This window comes from Trachypithecus francoisi, unplaced genomic scaffold (assembly GCF_009764315.1).
Source record: "Trachypithecus francoisi isolate TF-2019V2 unplaced genomic scaffold, Tfra_2.0 Contig01009, whole genome shotgun sequence".
Lineage (NCBI taxonomy): Eukaryota > Metazoa > Chordata > Mammalia > Primates > Cercopithecidae > Trachypithecus > Trachypithecus francoisi.
The window spans coordinates 19237-38713 of NW_022681067.1; the positions used below are offsets into that span (position 1 = coordinate 19237).

General features: G+C 42.0%; 1 long non-coding RNA gene across 2 annotated transcripts; it reads right to left on the reverse strand.

Moving 5' to 3' along the window:
* Positions 1-349: 349 nt before the first annotated feature.
* LOC117090390 lies at positions 350-18313 on the reverse strand. 2 transcript variants are annotated; one of them, XR_004439993.1, is made up of 3 exons: positions 18161-18313; positions 5725-5855; positions 350-365 (listed from the first exon to the last, which is right to left on the reverse strand). It is a non-coding gene; the product is annotated as an uncharacterized LOC117090390 (long non-coding RNA). The 2 variants fall into 2 exon arrangements; XR_004439992.1 differs by lacking the exon at positions 350-365 and adding an exon at positions 1550-1623.
* Between the last annotated feature and the right edge of the window lie 1164 nt (positions 18314-19477).

A 19477-nucleotide genomic window follows, 5' to 3' on the forward strand; every position in this document is an offset into this window, starting at 1 on the left:
TTTTGGGTACTGTAGGCTTAGAGTATAGTTTGAAGTCAAGTAATGTAATGCTTCCAGCTTTGTTCTTTTTGCTTAGGATTGCTTTGGCTATTTGGGCTCTTTTTTGATTCCATGTAAATTTTAGAATTGTTTCTGCTGTGAAAAATGATGGTAGTAATTTGATAGGAATAGCAATGAATCGTAGATTGCTTTGGGCAGTATGGCCATTTTAACGATATTGATCCTTTCATTCCATGAGCGTGGCATGCTTTTTCATTTAGCAAACCTTTTTTAGATCAAATGATCAAACGATGTATTATATAAATGTTTACAGATGGGCAAATAAAACCCTCTCTAAAATGATAAGGTCATTATCTCTGCTATTTCTTTGAAAAAAAAAAAGAAAGAAAGATATTGAATGGCAACTGTAGGTGTTAGGCAACCAGTATCATGTTTCTGGGACACCAACTGACTTAAAGAAGTAGATGACATTTTCAAAGATTAATGAATCATTAACGTGCCTATATAGCACAGATTAGCAATTAGTGTATTCAGACTCCAGTTGCATCTACTTCTCTTTTGAGACAGGGTCTCACTCTGTTGCCCAGGCAGGAGTGTAGTGGCATGATCATGGCTCACAAAACCTCAGCCTCCCAGTCTCCAGTGATCGTCCCGCCTCAGCCTCCTAAGTAGCTGGGACTACAGGTCCAGAGACCAAAATGTCTGACGGCCTAAAATGAGGCTGCAATATCACTTACAGTTCATGTCTTAACTCAAGTAAATTTCAGAAAGGGGTCAAACCTTAAAGATAAATGTAAGCTGGGGGTAGAGGCATAAGTCTGTAGTCCCAGGTACTCAGGTGGCTGAGGCGGGAGGATCCCTTGAGCTCAGGAGTTTAAGACCAGCCTGGCCACCAACAGGCCTGGCTAATTAAAAATATATATATTTGTAGAGATGGAATCTTAAGTTGCCCAGGCTGGTGCATTTCCATTTTCACATAAAGACTGAGGACTTTATAAAAGGAAGAGCATTTGTAAGGGAATCTGATCTGGAAGTCAGAGGACTCAAGTTCCATGAACAGTTTGTTTATTCTCCCCATTCTTTCCAAAGATATCTAATATTATGCTGCTCCATTTGTTTTTAACAGTGTGACTTTGGGAAAAAATTTATACATCTTAGGTTTTCTATCTGTAAAATAAAAATCATAGTTATTTGTTTTCTTCCTAAAAATATTGTAAATTCAACAAAATTCCTAGTAGACTCACTTGCATGCAATGTGATTTGTTAGTTTTTGTTGTTTTGTTTGCTTGTTGTTGTAACCATACAGCCAACCTTCATGCTCTTCTCCCTTCTCATGCTTTACTATTGCCCTCTCCACAGGCTTGACTCTGATTAAAGAAACAGACACCAGTTGAATTGTTATGGAATAGAGGAGCTGTGGGAAAGAAACAGGTGGAAGAGTCATGGGGTTAAAAGTCAGGGCCAGGAGAAGACAGGTCAGAGGATGGCATTTTGACCCTTTATAAAGACTTGTGTGGCTAATTTATGGACATTTATGGAAACACTCAACTAGAAACTTGTATCATTTACTAGGCTGGCACCATCTCCCTCAGTTCCCATCATGCTTGCTACAAGGAATTTTTGCTAGAAAGAAAAAGCACAAAGCAAATTACAAAATTACAAGTCACAGATGATCTACAACAGATTGATTTTAGTGAATTTCATGACTTCAAGGTGTCATCACTTAAATACCATGATGAATGCTTTATATAACAAGGATCTCACTCTCCCTGCCACTCAGTATCCCTGTCGCCACCGCATCTGCTCAGGAGGCCGCATTCCACTTCCTGGCCCATCACAGAGTCTGGTGCCCTCCATTGGTGAAGCTGCCTCTTTCCTGGTCTGGGCTTTGGAGTGGAAGACTTGTGCACCTGTCATGAGCACTCAAGCCATGAGCAGCAGGTCTGAGCAGAAGGCAGATGGCCCTTCTCAACCAGGTTGGAGATTTAACTTGTAATAATTTCATGTCAGGCAGTGCATCCTATCCTCAGTGGAAATATTTTCTCTCTCCAGGAGCCTGGCCAGGTAATAAAGCCCTGGGAGGCAATGATCAAATTATCTAGAGACCCTCAGAGTGGAACCGTAATCACTGCTGATTTTCCTACCATCTCCTATCCCAGATGAAACTGTGTGATTGTGAAACAGCACAAAGTCTAGGCGCCTTGGGAGCAGTTTTCATTTTTCCAAGGTCAGCACAGGGTCAGCAGAAATGACCAGGAGATATGCAGTGAAGGGACCAGATGCTAGGGAACACATATCTTTGATGAATATCTACTCAGCATCAGTGTCGTCACATAGGGAGGGCATAGGCCTGGGAAGAAATTCAGTGATTCAGCCCCAGATGGAGGCCTTTCTCTGTCCTAGGCCTCCAGAAGGCAAGATTTGTCCTGTTGAGTCTCCAGAGGAGTTGGTAGGAAAGTGTGAATGGCTGTGTTGAACCTGCACCCAGAGCAACCTCCCCTGATCAACAGAGGGTGAACTAATTGAATTACACTTGAATTTCTTAGGAGAACAGGTCACAAATGGCAAATAGTGATCCAGAGGCTGAAGTGTCCGACGGTCTAAAGTGAGCCTGCCATGTCACTTATGGTACATGCCTTAACGCAAATAAATTTCAAAAAGGGTCAAACCCTTGTTTAAAGATAAATGTAAGCATGGTGTGGAGGCACATATCTATAGTCCCAGCTACTCAGGAGGCAGAAGTGGCAGGATCACTTGAGCTCAGGAGTTCAAGACCAGCCTGGGCAACATAGGAAGATCCCATCTCAATTTGTAAAAAGAAAAAAATAGATCAACTTAAGTATATTAGAATTTTAAAGAGGGCATTTGAGCAAACAGAGTTTCATGGATCAGGCAGCTCCAAAGTGGAAGTGATTGGAGGATCCACTTGAGGTGTTTGTAGGGGAGGTTTTATAGGGTGAATGTAGAAGCAGACTAGAGAAATTATTTGATTGGCAAAAATTTGGGCAATTGCATTATTTGAACTATCCTGGTGGAAGATTTCTCATCACAAAGCTAATACTCAGCTGGTCACTTGTGACGGGTGAAGCTTGGTTCATTTTCTCTATGTAGGATCCCAGGCCATAGGAGCTATCTCAGCCTAATACTCTCCCGTTAAGTTATTTTACACCTTCTCTCTGTGTCAGGGTAAGTGGGGGTCTTCCCCACGAGTCTTACCATCCTATTTCCCTCAGCAAAGTGAAACTCTCCCTTTTGCCTCTGTAGGCAATCTTCTGAACAAGTTTTTCCTAATAATCTTAGTTCATCTTATTTTATCTTATCCTCTTCTCTGTACTTTGTTTACATGCTTCTGGAACATTTGTGTGTCTTGCACGTATTCCCTGCATTATTTAGGCAATCCTAAAAGAAGACTTCTAGGATGGATTGGTAAAGAACTGCTGACATATCGAACCCTCTCTCTTTGTACCTGAAACTTTCATAATTACCTTAGTTCTCCAGGCCAATTTTGCAATTATCTTTGTTCTCCGCTTCAAAATACATTTACCTCTGAAAGAAGTTGAACACATAAAAGGGACATTGTCCAGTGGTACATATGAGGCAGGAGACATGATATACTTAAAATTATAAACTAAAAGTTTTCTGACACCAAAAGCATGGGCAACACTTGAATTTCATAGGAGAGCAGATCACAAGTGGCAAATGGTGGTCCAGACATCAAATTGTCCAACGGTCTAAAATGAGCCTCCCATATCACTTACAGTACATGCCTTAACACAAATAAATTTCAAAATGGGGTCAAACCCTTGTTTAAAAATAAATGTAAGCTGGTGTGGAGACACATGTGTGCAGTCCCAGCTACTCAGGAGACTTGAAAGTAAAGCCCATCCTCTGACCTGTCTTCTCCTGACCCTGGTTTTTAATCCATGACTCTTCCACCTGTTTCTTTCCCACAGTTCCTCTATTCCATAAAAATTCAACTGGTGTCTGTTTTTCTTTAATCAGAGCCAAGCCCTCTGGAGAGGGCAATAATAAAGCATGGGAAGGGAGAAGAGCATGAAGGTTGGCTGTATGGTTACAACAAAAAGCAAACAAACAACAATTTACTTGAAAGTAAATTGGACTTCATCAAAATTTAAAATTTTTGTGTAATCAAAGGCAACCTGCAGAATGGAAAAAAATATTTCAAATGATATCTTTGATAATGGATCAATATCCAGAATATATAAAACATTCCTATAGCTCAGCAATAAGTAAACAACCCAACGAAAAAATAGGCAAAGGACTTACATAGACATTTTCCCAAAGAAGATATAGAAATGGCCATGAAACACGTGAAAGATGCTCAACATCACTGATTACTCAGGAAATGCAACTCAACACCACAATAAGGTACCACTTCATACCCATTCAGATGGCAATCATCAAAAATCCAGGAAATAGTAAGTGTTGGTGAGGATGTAGCCACTCAGAACTCTTGTGCATTGCTAGTGGACTCTACATTGCTATAGTCATGGTGGAAAAGAGTACAGTGGTTCCTAATTTTTTTTTAAAAGTAAGGAACCTAGGCTGGGTGTGGTGGCTCATGCCTGTAATCCCAGCACTTTGGGAGGCTGAGGCGGGCAGATCACAAGGTCAGGATTTCGAGACCAGCCTTACCAACAAAGTGAAATCCCATCTTTACTCAAAATACAAAACTTAGCCAGGCGTTGAGGTGTGTGCCTGTAATCCTAGCTACTCAGGAGGCTGAGGTAGCAGAATCACTTGAACCTGGGAGGCGGAGGTCACAGTGAGCTGAGATCATGCCACTTCACTCTAGCCTGGGCAACAGAGAGAGACTCCATCTCAAAAATAAGTAAATAAATAAAAATGGAACCTAGAATTACCATATGAGCCAGCAAGTCAACTTCTGGGTTTAAACCCACAAGAGTTGAAAGCAGGGACTTCCACAAATATTTGCAAAGTTATGTGCATAGCAACATTATTCATGATAGCCAAAAGGTGGAAGCAGTAATTGACAGAGAAATAGATAAACAAAATGTGGTACAGACATACAGTGGGATATTACTTAGCCTTAAAAAGGGACATTCTGATGCATGCTACAACATGGATGAATGTTGACATAATGCTAAGTCAAAGAAACGATACGAAAAGCTAATACTGCATGACTCCACTTATATGAGGTATCTAGAGTGTCATATTCATAGAAACCAAAAGTGGAAAAGTGGAATGATGGTTCCCAGGTACTTGGAGGAGAGAGTAATGATGGGATATTGTTTAATGGGTACAGAGTTTCAGTTTTGGAAATTAAAAAGGAAAAAGCTCTAGAGATGGTGCTTGGTGGTGATGGTTGTACAATCAGGTGACTGTATTTAGTGACATTGAACTATGCACTTAAAAATGGTTAAAATGGTAAATTTTACGTTACGTATATTTTGCCACAAGAAAAATTAAAATCTTTTTTAAAATCGAAAGCTTTACAATAATTAATTAAAATAAAAGTAATTAAATCTATTTTAAAATTAAAGCTAAAATGAATTCTCCCTCAATCCCAATAACTACATGCCAAAAGTGCTATTTCTGCTCTGATCTTTCCACCTACTGTCAATATCCATGTGTGACTTTTTGGTTAGTTCATAAAATAAACTTGAATGAACATTAGATATTTCTAATTCTGTTACTCTATCCACCAGCTACATTCTACATCTTACAACTTGTAGACCGCACCTGATACAGATGAATCACTTTTCTGCTCCCTCTCTCAATTTCCTCTAGTATCTGTGACTTATATACCACCTCCTGCTGCTCTAGGTCCAATCTCTGTGCAGTTGGCTGTCTTGGTATTGGTAACTCTTGACCTGGGTAAGCAAGAAACACAAAGAAATTGATATTTTCTCTTTGAAGATGACCCTGGAATAGTAGAATCTTTGGGTGATCCATCCATGTCCATTCATTCCTATTAACAATGTTATATATTTTCTGGCTTAGGACTTTAAAAAAGGAGAATTTTATTTTATTTTTTATTGTTATTTTATTTATTTTTTTTGAGACGGAGTCTCGCTGTATCACCCAGGCTGGAGTGCAGGTGTGCAATCTTGGCTCACTGCAACCTCCGCCTCCCAGGTTCAAGCAATTTTCCTGCCTCAGCCTCCAAAGTATCTGGGATTACAGGTGCATGCCACCATGCCTGGCTAATTTTTTAGTATTTTTAGTAGAGACGGGATTTCACCGTGTTAGCCAGGATGGTCTCGACCTCCTGACCTCATTATCCTCTTGCCTTGGCCTCCCAAAGTGCTGGGATTACAGGTGTGAGCCACCAAACCTTGCTTAAAGAAAGAGAATTTTATTAATTTATCAGCTGAATCACCATTTACAGGGGCTTATGAAGCATTTGCCATTGTTTGGGGTTGCAGTGACGTCAACATGAAACACTTGATGAAAAACTTTCACAAAACGTGGTCTCTGTCCAACAGCTTGGCTATGTGAGAATAGCTTTTATCACATGACAATTCTAAAAATAAAACCATTTTCAAGTTAAAGGTATCCTTTCAGTTGCTGTTTCAAACTTTATCCCAAGAACTGAGGTGCCATTCAGTAAAAGACAACTATAGGCTTCTCAGCAATAAGGCTAAGTACTTGTTTTATGTTTTCGGATGATGAATTTATTTCTTGTCTTTGAGTTTACAGTGACAGCTATAAAAGTAATTGTCAATAATATTAGTATAATTTAATTTCTAATAGAATGAGTGCTCTATGTATGTGTTATTTAGAGCTATGATATTCTTAATAATACCAGAATATATTTTGTGCTCTATGATGATGATATTAGTGAACTGTATTCTCAGCAGTATTTTGCAATGTTTCAGACTATTAATACAGCTCCCTGTGTTTTTGGCTGGGTGCTGCGCTCATGCCTGTAATCCCAGCACTTTCAGAGGCTGAAACAAGGGGATCACTCAAGCTCAGGAGTTGAAGACCAGCATGGGCAATATTGTGAAAGCCCCTCTCTACTAAAAATACAAAAATTAGCTGGGTGTGATGGCGGACACCGGTAATTCCAGCTACTTAGGAGGCTGAGGCAGGAAAATCATTTGAACCTGGGAGGTAGAGGTTGCAGTGACGGAGATGGCACCATTACACTGTAGCCTGGACAACAAGAGGGAAACTCCACCTCAAAGGAAAAAAAAAAAAAAGACAGGGTAAATAGAAAGGTTGGGCACAGTGGCTCACACCTGTAATCCTAGCACTTAGGGAGGCTGAGGCGGGCGGATCACCTGAGGTCAGGAGTTCAAGACCGGCCTGACCAACATGGAGAAACCCCGTCTCTACTAAAAATACAAAATTAGCCAGGTTTGGTGGTGCATGTCTGTAATCCCAGCTACTCAGGAGACTGAGGAAAGAGAATCACTTGAACCAGGGAGATGGAAGTTGTGGTGAGCTGAGATTGTGCCATTGCACTCCAGCCTGGGCAACAAGAGCAAAACTATGTATCCAAATAAAATTTAAAAATAAATAAATAAAAAATAGTGAATAGTATTCATATATGTGTGTGGTGTGTGTGTGTGTGTGTATCACATTTTCTTTATCCATTCATCCAGTGCTGGCCTCCTAGGTTGCTCCTATATCTTAGCTGTTATGAAGAATGCTGCAGTGAATATGGGAGTGCAGTTATGTTGTAGGCTGATTTCAATTCCTTTAGCTATACACCCACAGATGGGATTGCTGGAACATACAGTAATTCTATTTTTAGTTTCTCTGATGAATCTTCATATTATTTTCCATAATGTCTACATTAATTTACATTAGGAAATGTAGCTACTTTTGATGCTGTTGGGAATGAACTGGTTTATTTAATAAATTGTGTTAGGTACATTGACTAATAGTGTGTAGGAGTGAAGTTATATTTACTGAATTCTGTTTTGACATATAGTCAAAACAGACTGAATAATTAAATGTAAAAATGATCTGGAGAAAACCTTGGTTTTGCTTTTTGCTTTTGTTTATTGAGATGGAGTCTCCTCGCCCAGGCTGGAGTGCAGTGGCATGATCTCGACTCACTGCAACCTCTGTCTCCCGGGTTCAAGTGATTCTCCTGCCTCAATCTCCCTAGTAGCTGGGATTACAGGCGTGTGCCACCACAACTGACTAATTGTATATGTTTTAAAATATTAACTTAGGAATGGGTTTTCTAAGCTAAACTGAAGGGAAATGCTAAGGAAATAGTGAGATTTGACTTGATAATTATGTGTCTGAATGAATCAGTCAATTAAAAAAATGAAAACAGGCCAAGGGCGGTGGTGAATGCCTGTCATTTCAGCACTTTGGGAGACCAAGGTGGGCAGATTGCTTGAGTCCAGGAGTTTGAGACCAGCCTCAGCAACATATCAAAACCCCATCTAAAAAAAAAAGTACAAAAATTAGCCAGGCGTGGTGGCTCGAGCCTATAGTCCCCACTACTTGGGAGGCTGAAGCAGGAGGATCGCCTGAGCCTGGAGATGTCGAGGCTGCAGTGACATGTGATTATGTTACTGCACTTCCAGCCTGGATGACAGAGTGAGATTTTAATACATAACATGATGAACACACATAGTTTGTCGATCAAACTCATGGTCACAAGTCTAAAGGAAATAGAAATAACAACTATAAATTCACAACCATTTACAACATTAGAAATGCATATTATCAACAGATATATCAGACTCTCAATTACTTGACCTTTTAAGAATTCATCCTGCTCTCCATAATGAATAAGAAAATATTGATAACTCTTTTCCCCTTAGCCCTTTGTGGTCCTGAATCTCTGAATTTGTGTTCACGTCTTAACACTGTTTTTTTTTTTTTTTTTTGTAATTATTTTCTGTAGCATTTTCTCTTCAGTTGAGACGTCTCCTATATTCTCTTTACACTTTTCCACAAATGATCCAATTTTTTCATAAGCATCTTTGATGAGTTCCATGTGTGCGATGATAGTGTAATGATAAATTATCAATATGGTTTCCCTCCTGTCTTGTTCATTATTCAAGTGACTCTTCTTGGTTTGGCAACAGGCCAGGAGGTATATATGACATTTTGTTCAGGTTAAGCAGTAAGAAGAAAACAAAATCTACATTCTCTTTTTCATATTTTAAACACAAGTCAACAAATAATTTGAAAGGATCCATAGTTAGAGAGTGAGGATTTTATGCTCCCTCAAGAGTAATTGAGATTATTTAGTTGTATGGAGGAATGAACATATCTCAAATGGAAGCAAGAAGATATAATATTTAGATGATATAATCATTAAGAAGTGGCTTTGCGCCCTGGCTACACCACTGTACACAGGAAATATCAGGGCACAGTGGTGCATGCCTGTAATCCCAGCACTTTGCGAGGCTGAGGTGGGTGGATCACCTGAGGTCAGGAGTTCAAGAACAGTCTGATGAACATGGTGAAACTCCATCTTTACTAAATACAAAAAATTAGCCAGGTGTGGTAGTGCATGCCTGCAATCCCAGCTACTTGGGAGGCTGAGACAGGAGAATCACTTGAACCTGGGAGGTAAGTGTTGCAGTGAGATGAGGTCATACCATTGTACTTCATTCTGGGCAACAAAAGCAAAACTCTGTCTCAAAAAAAAAAAAAATGTTACTGCCTCACAAACTTTTTTACATAGGATGATGAAGGATTTCAGAGTCCATGCTACCTCTAGGGGCTCCTACCCCTGCCACACCACACATATAGCTTGACAGGGCCTGTTACAGAGAAGAAAATGCCCAGTAAATTAATATCACAATCATTGGCACATACCCACCAAAAGACTCAAATTAAAATTTTGACAAAATTAAGTATCAACAAGAATGTGAAGATTTGGGAATTGTCAGACCTTGGAAGACTGTCGGTTGGTGTGTTAACACTGGGATGAAACCAATAAAACGGAAGGTCTGTTACTCTGTAACCTATGGTTTTACCTCTTGCTTTATAGTGTACATAAATACACACTAATGGTAACCAAATAGAAATACAAAAGTATTCACAACAGCATCATTTGTAACTGACAAAAATGAACACAACTCACATGTCCATCAACAATGAAGGGATACACACTAGTGTACTGTATTTTTTAATATATATTTTTCGAGATAGAGTCTTGCTTAGTTGCTCAGGTTGGAGTGCAGTGGCATGATCTCAGCTTACTGCAACCTATGCCTCCTGAGTTCAAGCATTTCTCCTGTCTTAGCTTCCTGATAGCTGGGATTACAGGTACATGCCGCCACTCCTGGCAAATTTTTGTATTTTTAGTAGAGACGGGTTTCACCATGTTGGTAAGGCTGGTCTCAAACTCCTGACCTCAGGTGATCCACCTGCCTTGGCCTCCCAAAGTACTGGGATTTCCGGTGTGAGCCACCGTGCCTAGCATTTTTTTTTTTTTTTTTGAGACTGAGTCTCACTGTGTTGCCCAGGCTGGAGTAGAGGGCATGATCTCGGCTCACTGCAACCTCCACCTCCAAGGTTCAAGGGATAATCCTGCCTCAGTCTCCCAAGTACCTGGGATTACAGGCACACATCACCACACCTGCCTAATTTTTTTTTTTTAAGACAGATTCTCGCGTTGTTGCCCAGGCTGGAGTGCAGTGGCCTAATCTCGGCTCACTGCAACCTCCGCCTCACGAGTTCAAGCGATTCTCCTGCCTCAGCCTCTTGAGTAACTGGGACTACAGGTGCGTGCCACCATGACTGGCTAATTTTTGTATTTTTAGTAGAGGTGGGGTTTCTCCATGTTGGTTAGGCTGGTCAGGAACTCCTGACATCAAGTGATCTGCCTGCCTCAGCTTCCCAAAGTGCTGGGATTATAGGCATGAGCCACCATGCCTGGCTGGTGTACTGTTCTAATAGAATGCAGACACAATGCTAAGTGTGAATCTTAAAAACTAGTATTGAGTAAAAGAAGGCAGCAAACAGGATACAGACTATTACTCCAATTATGTAAAAGAAAAACCAGGCAAAATCAGGCTTTACTTTAGTCATTTTAAAAATACATAATAAGGACAGACACTGAGGTCAGGAGTTCAACACCAGCCTGGCCAACATGCAAAACCCCGTCTTTACTAAAAATACAACCGTTATCCAGGCATGGTGGCATGTAGCCCATGCCTGTAATCCCAGCTATACAGGAGGCTGAGGCTGCAGTGAGCCAAGATCACGCCACTGCATTCCAGCATGGGTGAAACAGCGAGGTTCCATCTCCAAAAAAAAAAAGAAAAGAAAAGAAAAGAAAGAAAATACATAATAAAATTACAAAGAGAAGCAAGGAGAAGATGGCAGATATCCACCCCTGGAAGTTGTGGGTCACGCCTGTAATTTCAGCACTTTGGGAGGCTAAGAAGGGAGAATCATGAGGTCAGAGGTTCAAATGCAACCTGGCTAGCACGGTGAAACCCCAAGGCTAAAAAACAAACAAACAAACAAAAAGAAAACACTTGGACCAGGAGTGGTGGCTCACACCTGTACTTCCAGCACTTTTGGAGGCTGAGGCAGGAGGATTGCTTGAGCCCAGTAGTTCAAGGACAGCCTACAGTCTTGGCAACATAGTTAGCCCCTATCTCCATTAAAAAAAGAAAAAAGGCCAAGAGGCGGATGTGACAGTGAGCTGAGATCTCACCATTGCACTCCAGCCTGGGTGACAGGCCGAGACACTCTAGCTCCAAAAAAAAAAAAAAAAAAAAAGAATAATTGATGAAAGTATGCACAATAACATTAAAATGTTGACTTTAAAGTGATCTACTGAATGGGATACGTGAGAGAAAAAGTTACTTAACATTTTTATACCTATTGAATTGTATAACCTATGTATGCATTACAAATTTAAATGTACAATAATGCAGATAACTGAAATGTGGGTATGCTTTGATTAGGACTTTGCATTTCCCAATTCCTCAAATTCCTCATGATTCTAGATGCAAATGAATAGAAATACAAAATGTAAGGAGACACAGTGCTTCTGATAGCCCTTTCTTTTTTCCACATTTTGTGTCTCTGCCTGTAGTTTACCTTATGAGTCCATATGGCTAATGAACAAAATATTTTTCAGTTGGATACCTGTGACCAAGCATTGCAAGTTAAAGATATTTCTGAATCTTGAACCTCTTATTCACAGTGAAGCATGCCCAGGCATAATAAAGCCAAGAGGGATGTAAAAGGTTGCTGAATGGATGATCAATTTCTGGTGAGCAATAATTAAAGGTAATGTAAAATGAGACAATTATTGCTTTTCATCATACCTTGAAAGAACTCCTATAGTCAATGATTTTGAAAAAAAAAAAATCTAAGTTCACTCTTTTATTTTCTATAATGAAAAGATATTATCCACTAGAAGTTCAAGAGTAAAATCTGAAGGCAGCTTATCTGACCTGGCCATATGGTCTTGCTACTTATTAAACATAACTTTCTACAAACAAACCTCTCCAGACCTCAGATCTTCAACTATCTAAAATGGAAACCTAGTAGTATTTACCTCTAGATCTCCAGCTGAACTGAGCATTTTAGGGAAGGAACAAACACATACGTGGTATGTGTAGTCATATTATGAACCCAGCATAGCCCAGAATACAAAAATTTCTCAGTAATAGAGATCCTCAAGAGAAAAATGAGATGTAGCCTATCTCAGTGGCCTTTCATGTGGCTAATGAAAAGTGAAAGTCCATAATGAGAAAGACATGCGCAACCAGTGACACCATCCGTTCAGTGTGGACTCTCAACATCTCTGACAGTCATTACCTGTTATATCCCAATCTGCTTATATATTGGGGTGATACTGCCTTTTGCTCAAAACATACATAAACCTAAGCCTCAATAAGAAATATTTATGGACAACCAGATATTCTGTGTTTCCAGTCAAAACTCAGGTAGACTACATTTTATCTGACAGGAGAAGGCACAGTTGATGCCCAGTTAACCCTGAGATCATCTCTGCCTGTAGCTTCTGATCATCATAGCAAGCAAGCTCTTTCCCTGCAGTCCATCGTCTGTATCTGCCCTTTGCCATAAAGGTAGCAAAAATAAGCATCTGAAAAGATGCTCAACACCATATGTCACTAGGGAATTCAAATTTAAACAACGCTAAGTTACCACTACACATCTATTAGACTGGCTCAAATCCAAACGCTGACACCACCAAATGCTGGTGAGGATATGGAGCATCAGGAACTCTCATTGATTGCTGCTGGGAATGCAAAAGGTACAGTCACTTTGGAAGGGAGTTTTGCAAATTCCTGCAAAACGAAACATAGGCTTACCATACGATCTGGAAATTGCATTCTTTGGTATATACCCAAATGAGCTGAAAACTTAAATCCACTTAAATCCTGCACATGAATGTTTACAGCAGCTTACACATAACCAACAAAGATTGGAAGTAACCAAGATATCAGATATCCTACAATAGCGTAATGGATAAACTAACTCTGAAACATTCATACAATTGAATACTCTTCAGAAATAAAAAGAAATGAACTACCAAGGCGTGAAAAGACATGGAGGAATCTTAAACACGTATTTCTAAGTGAAAGAAGCCCATGCAAAAAGGCCACATGGTGTAGAGTTCCAATTATATGGAATACTAGAAAAGGTAAAACTAGGCAAATGATATTATAAAAAGTTCAGTGGTTGCCAGAGGCTCGAGCAGAGGGAAGGATGAATAGGTGGAGCACAGAGATTTTTAGGGTGGTGAAACTTTTCTGTGTGACCCTATAATGGTAGATATATGTTCTTAAGCATTTGTCAAAGCCCATAAATGGTAGAACACAGAGTGAATCTTAATATAAACCATGAACTGAATGATATCAATACGGGCTCATCAAGCCTAACAAATGTACCACACTAACAAGATGATAATACAGGAAGTGTGTGTACTGTGGTGTGAGGGAGGATACTAGAGTGCAATATGCCTTCTGCTCTTTTTTCTGTACACCCACAACTGTTCTAAAAATTAAGTCAATTATTTATTGATTTATTATTATTATTTCTTGAGATGGAGTCTCGCTCTGTCACCCAGTCTGGAGTGCAGTGGCCGGATTTCAGCTCACTGCAAGCTCCGCCTCCTGGGTTGACGCCATTCTCCTGCCTCAGCCTCCCGAGTAGCTGGGACTACAGGCGCCCGCCACCTCGCCCAGCTAGTTTTTTGTATTTTTTAGTAGAGACGGGGTTTCACCGCTTTAGCCAGGATGGTCTCGATCTCCTGACCTCGTGATCCACCCGTGTCGGCCTCCCAAAGTGCTGGGATTACAGGCTTGAGCCACTGCACCCGGCCAATTATTTATTTATTATTTATTTTTTGGAGATGGAGTCTCACTCTGTCGCCCAGGCTGGAGTGCAATGGCGTGATCTCAGCTCATTGCAACCGCCACCTCCCGGGTTCAAGCCATTCTCCTGCCTCAGTCTCCCAAGTAGCTGGGATTACAGGCATCCGCCACCATGCCTGTGGTCACACCATGTTTACACCAAGCTGCTGTAAACATTCACATGCAGGATTTTAGTGAATAGAAGTTTTCAAGTCATTTGTAGGGAAAGGAAAGAGAGATCAGACTGTTACTGTGTCTATACAGAAAGAAGTAGACAAACGAGACTCCATTTTGTTCTGTATTTGAGATGTTGTTAATCTGTGACCCTACCCCCAACCTGTCCTTGCAAGAGACATGTGCTGTGGTGACTCAAGGTTAATGGATTTGGTGCTCTGCAGGATGTGCTTTGTTCAAGAAGTGCCTGAAGGCAGCATGCTTGTTAAAAGTCATCACCATTCTCTTAAGCTCAATTACCCAGGGACACATACACTGCGGAAGGTCTCAGGGACCTCTGCCTAGGAAAGCTAGGTATTGTCCAAGATTTCTCCCCATGTGATAGTCTGAAATATGGCCTCGTGGGAAGGGAAAGACCTGATCGTCCCCCAGCCTGACACTCATGAAGGGTCTGTGCTGAGGAGGATTAGTATAAGAGGAAAGAAGGCCTCTGGGCAGTTGAGATAGAGAAAGGCATCTGTCTTCTGCCCATCCCTGGGCAATGGAACGTCTTGGTGTAAAACCCGTTCTATTTACTGAGATAGGAGAAAATGCCTTAGGGCTGAAGGTGGGATGTGCTCGTGGCAATGCTGCTCTTTATGCACTGAAAACGTTAATGGAGATGTTTGCATATGCATATCAAGGCACAGCACTTTTCCTTAAACTTATTCATGTCACAGAGATCTTTATCCATATTTCTTTCTGCTGACCTTCTCCCTACTATGTTCCTATTGTCTGGCCACTTTCCTTTTTTTGAGATGGTAAAGATAATGATCAATAAATACTGAGGGAACTCAGAGACCGGTGATGGTGGTGATGGTTTGGGTCCTCTGTATGCTGAGCACCCGTCCCCTGAGTCCACTTTTTCTTTCTCTATACTTTGTCTCTGTGTCTCCTTTATTTTCTCAAGTCTCTCATTCCACCCAACAAGAAACGCCCACATGTATGGAGGGGCAGGCCACCCCTTCACCATTTGGGTATGTGCCTGGCTAATTTTTTGTATTTTTAGTAGAGATGGAGTTTCACCATGTTAGCCAGGATGGTCTTAATCGGCTTGTTATGCCCAGACCGTTTATTCCCCAAAGAAGACCACCAGAGTCCAGAGTCAAAGCCAAGCGGCGAGGATCTTTACTGCAAGTTTGAACTTGGTCCCTCTGTTCCACAACATACAAGAGGGCCCTGAACAATGTGTGCGCTCGCTTTTTATAGCCCGATGTAAATAGCACTTGTAAGGTTACAGAGGAAGAAGGGAATTCTTTAGGTTATAGCATTACAATTGGTTAACATATTAAGTTATACATTTAGCGATGATCTATTGGTTCCCGTGCTTTCATTAAAACTACAAACGGCTGTGTCGTTATCAGGGATTTTTCCAGGTGGTGTTTTTCTTTTTTTTTTTTGACACGGAGTCTTGCTCTGTCACCCAGGCTGGAGGGCAGTGACCGGATCTCAGCTCACTGCAAGCTCCGCCTCCCGGGTTCACGCCATTCTCCTGCCTCAGCCTCCGGAGTAGCTGGGACTACAGGCACCCGCCACCTCGCCCGGCTAATTTTTTTGTATTTTTAGTAGAGACGGGGTTTCACCGTGTTAGCCAGGATGGTCTCGATCTCCTGACCTCATGATCCGCCCGTCTCGGCCTCCCAAAGTGCTGGGATTACAGGCTTGAGCCACCGCGCCCGGCCCCAGGTGGTGTTTTTCTAAAGTTGAGATATATGGTGGGACGTGTTTGTACTGGGCTCAGGAAGTTGGGAGATATGAGAGATATATGGTGTTTGTACTGCGCCCAGGAAATTGAGCGATATATGGTGTTTGTACTGGGCCCAGGACTGAGGAATGTGCCTGATTTCTTTCAGGCTGACCTCATGATCCACCTGTGTTGGCCTCCCAAAGTGCTCAGATTACAGGAGTGAGCCACTGCGCCCGGGCTTATTTATCTTTTTGAGACAGGGTTTAGCTCTGTCACTCAGCCTGGAGTGCAGTGGTGCAATCATAGCTCACTGCAGCCCCAACCCCAGGGCTCAAGTAATCCTCCTGCCTTAGTCTCCTGAGTAGCTGGGACCACAGGCGTGCACCACCATGCCTGGCACATTTCTTAGACATCTGAAAAGATGCTCAACACCATATGTCACTAGGGAATTCAAATTAAAACAATGATGAGATACCATTACACATCTATTAGACTGGCTTGAATGCAAACACTGACACCACCAAATGCTGGTGAAGAAATGGAGCGACAGGAACTCTCATCTATTGCTGCTGGGAATGCAAAATGGTACGGCCACTATGGAAGGCAGTTTTGCAAGTTCCTGCCAGACTAAACATACACTTACCACATGATCTGGCAAAAAAAAAAATTTAAAAATATATTTTATATACTTAAAAAATATATATTTACATAAATTAATTTATATCTAATATTTTAAAATAATTTGTTTTTATTTTTTGTAGAGACAGTCTCCCCACGTTGCCCAGCCTGCAGGATCTATTAGTTTTAAAAGCATTTTAAAATCTTGAACAAGAAATTATTTGAAGAATAAAAAAATAAAATGATAGAGAGTGTTGATTGGTAAATTCTAAATGTTGTATATTACATAATTTGGATTAATTTTAAATTCCAAAAAGTGAAATTTGGAGCCCAGGAGGCAGGGGTTGCAGTGAGCTGAGATTGTGCCACTGCACTCCAGCCCGGGATGAAAGAAAGTTGTTTTTTTTTTTTTTAACTCATTTTTTTAACCATTTAGATATATAGGATGCTTATAGATAACCATCAAGATAAACAAATAATTACCATATCAAAGTTCTAAATTTTAAAAAATCTTAGTTTCCTTTGTTACTTTTAAGTAGCCTATTCCAGGCGGGGGGACGGTGGCTCAGGCCTGCATTCCTAGCACTTTGGGAGGCCAAGGCGGGCAGATGACGAGGCCAAGAGATGGAGACTATCCTGGCCAACATAGTGAAACCACGTCTCCACTAAAAATAAAAAAATTACCTGGGCGTGGTGACGGGCGCCTGTATAGTCCCAGCTACTCTGGAGGCTGAGGCAAGAGAATGGCTTGAACCAGAGAGTCCCAGGTTGCAATGAGCCAAGATCGCGCTACTGCACTCCAGCCTGTCCACAGGGGGAGACGCCTAAAAAAAAAAAAAAAAAAAAAGAATAAGAAGCCTATTCCAGGCCGGGCACGCTGGTTAACGCCTGTAATCTGAACACTTTGGGAGGCCAAGGTGGGCGGATCATCTGAGGTCAACAGTTCGAGAGCAGCCTGGCCAACATGGTTAAACCCCATCTCTACTAAAAATACAAAAATTAGCCCTGTGTGGTGGCGGGCGCCTGTAATCCCAGCTACTCAGAAGGCTGAAGCAGGAGAACCACTTGAACCCGGGAGGCGGGGGTTGCAGTGATCCGAGATCGCGCCATTACATTCCAGCGTGGAGAACAGAGTGAGACATTGTCTCACAAAAAAAAAATAAATAAAGGCCTATTCCAAAAGAAAAATAATGAAAATATTTATTTCTTGGGAAGTTTCCCGGGTCAGATTCCACCCAGATTCGCCCCTCTGGCCCTGAGCCCTGAGTGCTGACTCCACCCTTGGCCTCAGGTCACTGGCGGAGCCTTTGGCCCCTATGCGCATGCCTACTCCGAGGTCAGGCGGCCACTCCCGGAAGTCTCCAGGGCTCCGGCGGTGGGCTGGGTGTGTGTTCCTCATGGTCACCGGCGTATTTCTTGTAGGCTTTTAGGACTCTGGACTTCACCTCTCACAGGTGCCTGCGGTCCTGACTGTTCCATCTTGGACCTCTGGCTCCATCTCCCGGACCTCTGGCTCTGTCTTCCCGACCTCTGTGCTGCCCCTGACCTGGTCCCACCTGAGGAAGAAGGCGGTGCGGGTCTCTGCGGGAGCTTCTGCCGTCCCAGCCCGCAATCTACGTGGGACCCTGCGTGGCGGTGAGAGTGGAGGCCTTGGGCGGGGGCTGAGCTTTTCTCCCGCCTCCTCAGGCCCGGGGGTGTTAGAGCTGCGGAGGAGGGGGCTCATCTCTAGGGAGACAGGTGGGGAACGTCTCCTTTGTGATGTGGGGACTGAGAAGGGTGCGTGAGTTTCTTGTGTGACTGGGACATAGAGTGAGTGTCCTTTGCAAAGCCTGCTTTGCTGTAGCTCTGTGGTGTCACTGACCGTGGGTCCAGAGTCTCAGTTTCCCTGTCTCCTCTGAGCCTAGTATGACTGCCACAGAGGAATGATGGAAGCGGGAAATCAGATAATGAGCTTTAGGTGAAGTTTCCCAGTGAGAAGAAACAGATAGGATGGGAAGCTTAGAGCAGGAATTGCCCTAAAAGCGATGTGATAGACTCTGTTAAAGAAAAAAATGTTCAGTCACACTTGTTAAAGGATGCAAAGGAAGACTTGATTCAGGATCATCGTGATAGATATTGAAAGCACAGCAGTGAGATTTTGCAGTGGGTACAAGAGATTGGGTTCAACTCCGAATTCAGCATGAACGAGTGAGAATTTATAGTCAAGGAGCAGGTTAGGGATCACCGGATGACAAAATACTAAGGAAATGTCTGGGATAAGTAGGGTACTGGCTAAATGCACCTGTTGGGATTCTTTTTGGCGAGAACTGGGTGATAAGACATCATCACTTGGGGATGGTGGGGGATGAAGATAGGGGGGCAGAGGATTCCTGCTAAACTGGCTTAGAAGGGGTCTTTGCTATTTTCGGTTTTTACAGTGAAGTGGACAGATGGGCCCAGGAGAAGGTGTAAGAGCCTGAGTAAAGTTTGGTCAAGCAGAGTTTGTGTAGGACTCCTTCCTAGAAGGCTTGTGCACTCTGCCCCCATCTCCCGATTCTTGGAGTTTCATTTCCGTGTTTAAGATACCGGCCTTCTTGAATTCTGACCCCAGGAACCTGCAGTGAAGGATGATTGGAGATTCCACCCACCATACTTCCTTCTGGTTGTG